This window comes from Camellia sinensis, chromosome 15 (assembly GCF_055761805.1).
Source record: "Camellia sinensis isolate YWXY chromosome 15, ASM5576180v1, whole genome shotgun sequence".
Classification (NCBI taxonomy): domain Eukaryota; kingdom Viridiplantae; phylum Streptophyta; class Magnoliopsida; order Ericales; family Theaceae; genus Camellia; species Camellia sinensis.
Window position 1 is genome coordinate 13,324,417 of NC_138975.1, and position 10,935 is coordinate 13,335,351.

Genomic DNA, 10,935 nt, shown 5'->3' on the forward strand with positions numbered 1-10,935 from the left:
ATATTGACTTTTGAAATAAGATTGTATTGTGTTGGCAAACATTGTGTTGCAATAAGATTATATTGTATTGGCAAACACAATAATGGTTTGACAAACTTAGTATTTGATTTGTGTTTTTTTTTTTACTTTTTGGGTACCAAACTGATATTTTGTTGATGTTTTAATGATGAATACATGATGTGGACATTCACACTTGCGTAAAAGAATCATATTATGTGAATACTCGCACATGGGTTGAACTTTTTGACATTATTGTTGTAAATGTTGACATGAATATAAACTGTGATGTGAACTTTCACATGCATAGAGATTGACATGGTATGAACATTCACAATTGTTATGAATAAGAACAAATGTGAATATTCACACATGTGTATATTATCCGTAATGATGTCATGTAGACAATGTGAACATTCCTACACAAAATATGTGTATTATAGAACAATCGAGTTCAAACAATCGCATAAATTATGCACATCACAACACAGTAGTATATCATAAGTGAATATGAACATTCACATCAGTGGTGCAACTGTGAACATTCACATCAGTAAAACATTAGTGCATATGAACATTTACATTAGTGGTACAGATGTGAATGTTCACATTTGGCAGAGATGAATAACATTCACAACTGTTATGAATAAGAACAAATGTGAATATTCACACCTGTGTATGTTATCCGTAATGATGTCATGTAGACAATGTGAACATTCCTGCACAAAATATGTGTATTATAGAACAATCGGGTTCAAACAATCGCATAAATTAACATAACAACACCAAAGGGAGATCAAAATTCACAAGTGACTTTTTTCCATTAATAGATGTTGTATCACTGATTTACAATCAATTGTTGTGTCAAAATGTCAAAGCAATTGATATTAACATTCATATCGAGTGTTTGTTAGTTTGTAGGTGGACACCCCCCACCTATAGGTTTTAATGACGCTTTGTTTTCTTATGATTCAAAAAACTGTGTACTAATAAATCTCGTAGTCCACCATGTAGAACTAGTAAGGCTGTTAACAATTTCTTCATAGTATATGTGCGCCCGCATGATGTAATATATTACAGGTTCGCAGTCCACCCTGTAAATGCAAAATGGTTTTGATTAGCACTTGACATGTATGTTTGCATAATGGTTATGGAGGATTTGTAAAAAATGTAGTGAGGCTTACGAGTCGTCGTCCTGCTGAGAACAGACATCAACTGATATGATTGGTTGTGACGGATATTGGCCTGCTAACTTAGTCCATAGCGGTGATGACTCGCCAATAACGTGCACAACGTTCTTGATGTACTTCTTCTATGTAGGCAATTTCACATTAGGCACCAACGAACATATGTGCGTGCACATTCATTTTTAGAATTTAACGCATGACAACAATTGATATTTGTGTACAATAAGAGTCACTTACAACTTCCTGTGCTTGGTCGATATGCGGGTCATGTATGCCTGTCTTTGGGCGCAATGAGTTATAATGCCTCCACAAATTGTCTTTAGCATCATACACAACTATTGTCCAGTGGAAGTCATGGTACAATGAGAATAGTAGGTATCTCTCTCCTTGGTAGTTTTTCACATGTGCATCAATGTGTTTACTTCTTTTGCGAGGATGGTACTCTCGTATCACTTTCTGTACACATTGGACAAATAATTAATGGACTATGAAGTTTCAAATTCACATTAGCAAAAATTGTATGATAAATTTTACCAAACACATGCTCGTAAAGATGAATGATGCTTCATCTGAAGTTGGGTTAACCACCTCTTGTTGTTTTTGTAATAGTTCGGCATATGCATCTATGAGCTGCACAAATATAGGGTCGTACTATATTATTTGTGGTGGGTGAACAATGTGTGCCTGTGGCTGTGAGTGGGTGTGTGTGTCTGTGTGTGTGTGTGCATGAACAGTGAATCATCTTCATAATGGCATACATTGCTGTGTATCGATTCCTCCTTGATAAGGTTCACAATGTCATCAAAATACACGTATGTAGACTTCGAGTCTCCTTTCCATACAAGCAGCCTGTGCATTTTAAACAAACCAATGTGAATATTAACATTGCACAGTTTTGAACAAATCAAATAAATAAGCATAGTGGTGAATATTCACAATAATGGAATGTGAATGTTGACATTAGGTGTTTGTATGGTCACTTACTCATCGTCTCCACTTGTTTGTAAAGCCTGGACCTTTTGCTTGTCGTGTTTGGACATCATGCTCCAAAGTTTGAACTTGTTGGTCAAGGTCAATAATTTTTTTGGGTGCTTCACTGGTGGGTGTTTGTCCACATCTTCAACAATATGGACTGCATGGGGCTATTTTTGGCTAGGTAAGTCTGGGTACTGGAAGTCAGGCAAGCCATGCTCTTTTTCGATCTTTCTCCTTGATATGTTTCACCTTAGAAGGTGGGCTGAGATTGCGTTGCATTGGGATAGGGGGTTGCTTATGCCCTTTGGCCTGTGTGACAATATGGATTGACTGATCATCGTAAAGGTCCTGAAGAATTGTTTTCTCGCATTCTAAGTCGATGACCAACTGCGTTAAGCGCTTAATTTCTTCATCCTTCTGCTCCATGCACTTTTTTATTTCAGTATTCATGTTGGGTGGGCTTGATTGGTTGAACAATTTATGTTCAAGATCAACTATAACTCTTGCCCTTAACTCTCATGAGAATTAAAGGTGTTTGTACTTTGCTTCCCACTACCTTATGATGCCCCAAGCCTTCCGATTTTCTTTGACAAGCATATCGATGATGTTGGGTTGGCTTGTGTTTGCTATGACAATAGCTTTTTCATCATGTGGGCTGCTAAAGGGAATGTGAATGTCCTCATTACTGTCATTTAGCTCAACTCCATCCCCAGAAAATTGGGAGTTGCTGCCATTGTGCTGTTCTTCCTTGATGTTAGAGAGGTTGGGAGATGTGGTGGCTGGTTCATAAATTTTGAGCTCCACCTTCAATGTTGTACGCTTGAACTTTTGTAATTCTGTTGGGGTTGCAAAGAGTTCGCCGGCATTAACCTGAAATGAAAAAGTTATGTTACTTAATGTATATATTTGGATGGTGTCATAAAGTGAATGTTTTGATCAATAGTTGAAGGTCATACCTCATTAAAACCAATATCAGCCAAAGAGGTGGTTTTCATCTTCTTTTGTAAAGCAGTCAGATCCCACTTGACACAGCGAGGAATGACATTGGGCTTGTGAGGTTGTAGGATGGTTGTTGTAGACACCCCATTTTTGACTGTCCTCAAGACTTGGTTGTGCTTGCAGGTACATCTAGCCACAGGTTCGATTGCTCGTCGAGTAGTCGACTTTCGCGACGGAACGTCACAGGTTTGAGCTATCCAAACCCTATTTCCTTTCTGCTCCATTTTTGGACCATGTGTTGGTCCTTTTTGCTTGTTTCCTGTGAGGCAATGCCGACCACCTTTTGGCCCTACCGACCATGGTCTTGTCCCTGCCTGCTATTGATGAAGCTTGCCGGCCATTAATGAGGCACTGCCGGCCACCTCTGATGGCCGGCATAACCCTTTGTCTCAGTAGATTTCACGCCAGATCTTTTGAGCCAGCTGGTTTTCACTCATCTCTCCTCCATTGTATGGAGGGATGAGCCTCTTTTCAAGCTTGTTTAATAAGCTTTGCATTGCCTTTCTTCTATATAAAGAGAGGCTTCTCCTTCATTTTAGGGTTAAAAAAAGAAGAAAAAGGGGCTGAGAGTTATAGAGATAGCTTTGTATCTATATCTCTCTTTGTTTTTTGTTTTGTGCTTCAAAAATGTAGTTTTGTCTTAGTTTAACACACAAACACACACTCAAACACCTTGCTTGTGTTGCTGAGGCTTCTTGAAGTTCTGTTTGGTGTTCTTGGGTTGATTTGAGCTTGAAAAGCTTGCTGGAGCTGCAGTTTTAAAGAAGGTCTTCAAGGGTGAGTTTCTATCCCTTAAAACCCCCATTATTGCTTAAGCTTTTAGCCCTTCTTGCATGCTGTTTTAAGCTTAGCTTTCTATTGGAAAAAGATCTGTTTTTGCATACTTAAAAAGTTTGTTTAAGGTCACTTTTTCATTTGGGGTTGTTTACCTCCTCTTAGGCCTTGTTTGGCCTTGCTTTTGTGCCTTCTTTGTGACCCTTTGGGACCACCTTGTTTTGGCCTTCTCACCACTGAAACTCAGAGGAATTTCAGTGGTGGGAAAGGTGTTTTGAGGTCCCAAAAAGGAAAGGGTTATCCCTTCTCCTTGTGTTGTGTTTACTTGCTTTGAATGCCTTATGTGTGAGCATATTTGTTAAGCTTATGTTGGCTTGTTCTTAGCATGTATTTGTGGTTATTTTGCTGAGGCATGCCACTATTTTTGGTTGCCTTGGTCACTCCATGCATACTTAATACACTTGTAGTGTAAATCACACAAACTAGTTTTGTATGCTTCATGAAGTAGCATGTCATTCTAGCTTATTTTGTCTCCATTTCAGTAGGTTTTTGGTATTTTTTTAGCATGCCATGACTCTGTTTCGGGTGGGTTTGGTTGGTCCTTGCATGCCTTATGCACTCGTAGTGCAATTCCATGAATTAGCCTAACATGCATCATGTTTTGACATGTCTTTTTAGCATGCTTTTGGCTTAGCTCTGAGAAGATTTTGTTCATATTTTACCATGTTTAAGGTCTGATTTTGGTTGTTTTGGCCATGCATGACTTGCTTTGTATAGCTATAGTGTAGTCTAGCTTGTTAGCTTTGTGTGTCAAGCTCACTAGCATGCTTTACTTGGTTTACTTGAATGATTTGACATCATTCGTAATGTGATTTCAGTCCATGTTCCATGCTCATGCACTTGAATTTGTCACTCATTCAATGCGTTGGAGGGTTTGCCCCTTTATGCCTTAACATGAATCATTGCGTATGCCTTCATGCCTTAGCTTGCGAGTCACCATTTTAGTGTGTTTTTGGGGTTGTTATGCCATGATATAACTCTGATTTTTGTTGGTCAAGTCATCCCATGTTTGCTCCTAATAGGTGTAGTGTAATCCACCTTATTTACCTTGTATGCATTGTGCTTTATGCCCCTCATGCTAGCATGTTTTGGCCTCATTCCGTGCATGTTTTAGACTCATTTTAACATGTTTTAGGATTGTTTGGGGTTGTCTTAGCCATATGCTTCATGTTTTGCATACTTGTAGTACAAGTGCTTATGCTTACTTCAAGCTTTGAATACCATAGCATGTTTCATTTGTGTCGTGTACATGATTTGGCATCATCTAACATAACATTTCAGAGCTTGTAGCATTGCCATGTTCCCACTTCATTCACTCTTTAAGTGCCTTTGAGTGTTGTGCATTATTGCCTAGTTTATGGCCTAGCATGTATGCCATCTTGCCTAGGTACTTGAGCCTCCATCTTGGCATGTTTCGGTCATTGTTTTGACCTATTTCAGCTTTGTCCATGTTTGGTTCATGCACTTGTGCCCTATATTGCATGCCTCCTTTGTATTCTTCTTTACTAGCTTTAATGCTTTAAGGACCCTAGCATGCTTTACTTGCATTATTTAAGTGATTTGGCATCATTTCTTGTCTAATTTCAGTGCACTTAGTGTTGTTACACTTCCACATTAGTCACTCTTTGAGCACTCTTGAGAATTGTGCTCTTAGGCCTCTTTGATAGGCTATTGCATGTGCATGCTTGTATATGCTTTTGGTGCCTTCACTTTTGTGTCATGGCCACTGATTTGGCCCATGACTGAGGTCTACCCCTTTTGGTTTAAGTCCATTTGGCATGTTCACTTGCATGTTGCTTGTATACTTATTTTGCTTTGTATTGAGTATGCATGTTTCAAACATTGCTAATTTATTGCATTGTGCATGCATGCATTAGCATTGTTCGCATATCATTAGCTTTGTTAAGTTAATCATATTACATTGCATTGAGTATGCCATATAGTTGCATGTTTGCATGCTTAAGTCATATTGCATGTTTCCCATGCTTGTGTTGCATTGTTGTTTGGATTAAGTATTAATCCTGGCACGAGAAACGAGGGATGTTTCATACTTCAAGTGATGAAACGTGCCTCAATTCTCGGTCGCCGACGCTCTTGATGACGCATGATAGAGTTTTAGGCTTTATATGTTTATTTGTGCATTCATTTTTATTGAATTTGCACATGTTGGATCTTTGGCCATCATGCATCGAGATGCGTGATTGATGGTCTTGGATCCAATAATGCCTATTCCATTGATGTTTTGAAGTGATATGAAGTGGCATAGTGTATACATATCCTTGGGAGACCCTCCATTTCCTCTGTTTTGTGCTCTGTTGTAGCTTGGTGTCACAGCACACCAGTGGCCGACAACCTCTCATCCTTGGCCGGCACCCCCCTCATCTTTGGCCGGCAATATGCATCCTTGGTCGGCAATGGGGTCGGTAGTAGCTTCTCATGGCCGGCAGGCCACTGGTGCATTCCTCAGCATGGTTTTGGTAAGATCCAGCAGCTGGTTCTCAAGGACACCCTGCATGTAGAGCCTCTAAAGAACATTTGGAGAGCTTTCGGGACGGGAATTGAGCATGCATCTTCACTTTCTTCAAGGCAGAGCTGAGGCAGCCTAGTCTACATATTTTAATGCTTTACTTGTTAGTTAACTTTAATTTGTAATTTAATTAGTTAAAGTTTTGTAATAATTAGTTGTAACTAGTTATTCAATTTATTGTGTAATAATTAGTCTAATTAGCTTAATTAGATTAGTTAGTTAGCTTAGCTTAGCATAGCATAGCTTAGCTTCCATTCGGACCCTCCGTCGAGAGGGCGAATTTTATAATAAGTGTGCGTGAGTGTGTGAATGTCTTCCAACCCCACGTCTTTCTCCCTTTTACTTATCTGCTTTCAGTGGTTAGTTTTAGGACATATTTCAATTAGCATCCTTATGCTATGCATGTTTACATTATTCATCTGTATTGCATGCACCGGGCTTGGCGCATCATACTAACTGCATTGTATTTCAATACCGATTTGAATACATGTATCAAGTTGCATTTCATATGCCATCTTAGAATAACCGAGCCTATTTTAGATGCATTTTTGCATGTGTTGCATTAGCCATCTTAACATAGCAAGGATCATGCATGATTTCTAACTAGCTATTGTTTTGGCTCAGAGTACTAGGTAAGCTTTTACGCTCTAGCATACTGCATGTGTGTTAATGTTGCCATAATAGCATGCTTGCCATGAGGCTAACTGCTTAAGTGTTTAATTGCATGAATGCCTGTGGATGGCGGTTGGATTGCTTGAATTGGAACAATTCATCGAAATGCAAGTTTTAAGCCCACTTGAGGTGGCAAAATCATGTTTTCTAAGCCCACTTGAGGGTGGCAAATCCACGATTTAGCTTACTTGCGAATAGCACTTCCAAACCTTTTTCAAACAAACAAATATGCAATGTTTTGTTCCAACTTACCCGATCTAGTCTATACTTGTATGCTGTGCGCATCACATAGCAATTCTAGGTTAATAACCAGGATAAGAACACATGTGTTTTCAAAAACAAGATATCATGTTAGTAGCGGCCGATCTTTGATCGGGCAAGCAGGGGTGCTCATTGCATGACCTTCCCCTCTCGTACCCAAGTTCTCGAGCCGAGGCAACTTTGGTGATGACAGATACGTGGCCTTAGGCACGAGTCAGAGTTTCCTAAATTTTCCCAAAATAAAATATCTAGGTGACGATTCTGTATCTGGCAAAGCAGTCCATGTTTGGCATTTCTTTATAAAATTAGTTTTCCAAAACGATTTACCGGATTTGGACTCTTTGGTGATTCATCGGTCTTGGATTGCACTTTGCAAGATTAGATTCAGAACCATGACATTGAGTCCGAATTGTAGTAGTCTAATGAACAAAACGGATTTCGCGCCGCCTTCGCGCGAGGAGCCCAGGACGTTCGGGAGCGCGTCTACAGTTGTGTGCTCACACAACCAATACTTCAACAAAACAACAAAGACATATGTTATTTAGAATTTGCATAGTAATGTCAACATATATGAACATTAACAATAGTGGCACTGTTGTGAACATTCACAGTAGTATATCATGAGTGAATATGAACTTTCACATCAGTGGTATAGATGTGAGCATTCACATCTGTGAAACATAAGTGCATATGGACATTCACATCAGTGGTACAGATTTGAATGTTCACAGTTGGCATAGATAAACAACACTCAAGGACATGTGAATGTTATTATTTGAGAACATGGGTACTTACCATCAATAACATGACACAGCCGGTGACTTTTGTCGGCTTTTTGTCGTTTTGGGAAATGGAGGATATCAACGTTGTTCTAATTTGCTTGGCCCAATCACATTCTTATATGCTTTTCCAATGGGACCATATGTGCGTACTAGCCCCATCCTATTGTCTCACCGCTTGTCGAGAAAAAAAGTTTTTGGCAAGTATACATGCAGACTAGTTGGGCGACTTCTTCGTTGCCATCTTTCTTTTTGCCTTTCAATGGCTCGGTCAAAAGGGTGCGTATCCATTTTGAAGTCAATCGGTTGACATTTTTGCACCTTTTGTTTATAATGCCAGTCTTTGGTTTCGCACCATATGATATGTCCATTGGCTTGGTGTACAATCCACACCAAAAATCAGCTTGATGTCATTGTCGTATATGTTCATTTTATTCTCCTTAATATAGAAGGCATATTTTGAAGCTTTGTACATTTGTAGGACATACACAACAACATCATCGTATTTCATGCATATGTCAAGGTCGATCTCACCGTTTCTCAATGCATCTAATAAATGCCAGAAAGGTGTTTGCCGTAGGTAGCCAAGCTGTGCTTGTGTGAATTTGGTGCTTTTCATTAATTTCACCAGTCTGGTCATGTTAGATCTGTAGTTGACACGCGACATGTCAATATTGCTGCTAGTATTTGCTTGTGGGCTTTCTTCCTTGACATGGTACTCATCTCTTTTTCTCTTTGAGACTTTCTTCTGTGTAATATCTGCAAAATGGAGCATTTAAAAAAAATTAAGAAAAGGCTCATGTAATTAGCATAGTGGAAAAAATGTGAACATTCACAGCATTGCCATTGATGTGAATGTTCACAGTTGTGTGCATGGGTGTGAATGTCCACAATTTTGTGTATGGATGTGAATATCCACATCTGTACATGGATGTGGATGTTGACTGTGTCAGCACAAACACAACGTGCATATTGTGTGAGTGTATAAAAATCAATGTATGTTTATACAACCGTGAACAACATTCAAGAACGTGTAGATGTTAACACAAACAAATAAAAGGATGTTGTGAACATTTACAGTCCTAATTTGTATGGCAATGCACATTCTTACTACAATCATGCAATGCCAATCTTATAACACAATCTCAAAATTGAAATACAATTTGAAACATGGGATAACGAAAGTGATATATTTCTTCTAAATACAGTGGTTAATGTTCACAAAGTGTCTAATTAATTTACACATGTAATGAATGTTCACAATATAATTATGTATCACAACAATATCAAACACAAGGAATTTTAAATGTGAATGTTCACTACGGTTAATAACAACAATTTGATAGAGGGGGAAAGGATAGTGTCAATATTCGCAGGGACTGTATTTCATGCCACTTTCATGGAAAATAATCAAGAACTGAATGTTCAAATTATTGGATTGCCATTAACAATCAACAATACCAACAAGGCAAACATTCACAAAAGGAGAAAAAAAAAAAACTACAATATTACAAAATAATGATTGGCCAAACATTTTCAATCCATGTGAAAGTTCACAGCTTTCAACAACAATAACAATAATATCTGAAATAATTTGATTATCCAAACATTTTCAATCCATGTGAATGTTCACAGCCTTCAACAACAACAACAACAACAACAACAACAACAACAAAAACAATTTGGTTTGGCCAACATTCTTCCAAACCATTTGAATGTTCACAGTTGTGAACACAACATAATGGCAACTGTAATGTTTTTAAGTAAAAAAATCAATATAATTAGGGATTACGATTGAGGGGTTCGGATTAAAGGTTAGGGTATGAACAATATGGACTCCTATATATTGTATGAATAGAAACTTGGGATATTTGTGAAAGTTCACAATGTTATTTGTTGAAAAAGAGATTTAGGGTTTACATACAAGAATGAGTAGATTACTTACGTTTTGTGCCCATTTCGACGGTTGCGTTGTCACAAATTGCCGTCGAAGGTAATTTTGATGAAGATAGACCTTACGGATGTTCAACAATGGTGATTCCACGATTTCGGCGATCGACGGCGTAGGGATGACGAAGAAGATGATGAGACGATGCGACGATGCGACAAAGACAGTTTTCTGGGCGTTGAGACAATATGGAATACAACTTTGGATTTTTGGAATGGTAGAGATACTGTGCGTGATTTCCTGCAAGAAGAGAGGGGAAGCGAGACGGTTATTTAATTCAAAGAAAGGCTAGGCGCGTGTTTATTTGAGGGCTTTTTTGGTCTTTTAGTATGAAATGGACCTAATGGAATATTATAAAACACTATTGGTCTTATGGAATAACACTCTTAAATAATGGATTTACTGAAAAAGCACCCTAAAAAAATAATAATAAGAAACTTAATTTTTAGAAAATTGAATCTAACAAATTGAAAGCAAATACAGTTAATATTTTTTATATAAAAAATTAGTAAGATCTCCACTAGGGGTGACCCCCACCACCCCCAGTGAATGCTGATTGATCCAATTTTTTTTTTTTTTTTTTTTTGTGTCGTCCTCTCGTTGACGTGTATGTGGGGGTGGTGAGGGTTTGTATCAGTTTTGTTTTTATATTTATAATTACACTGCTATTCATTAAAAAAAAATTCGATGATTGGTATTAGATAGAGACACATTTTTGCCCTATACCACCTAATATTTTTTCTATTACAAGAATGT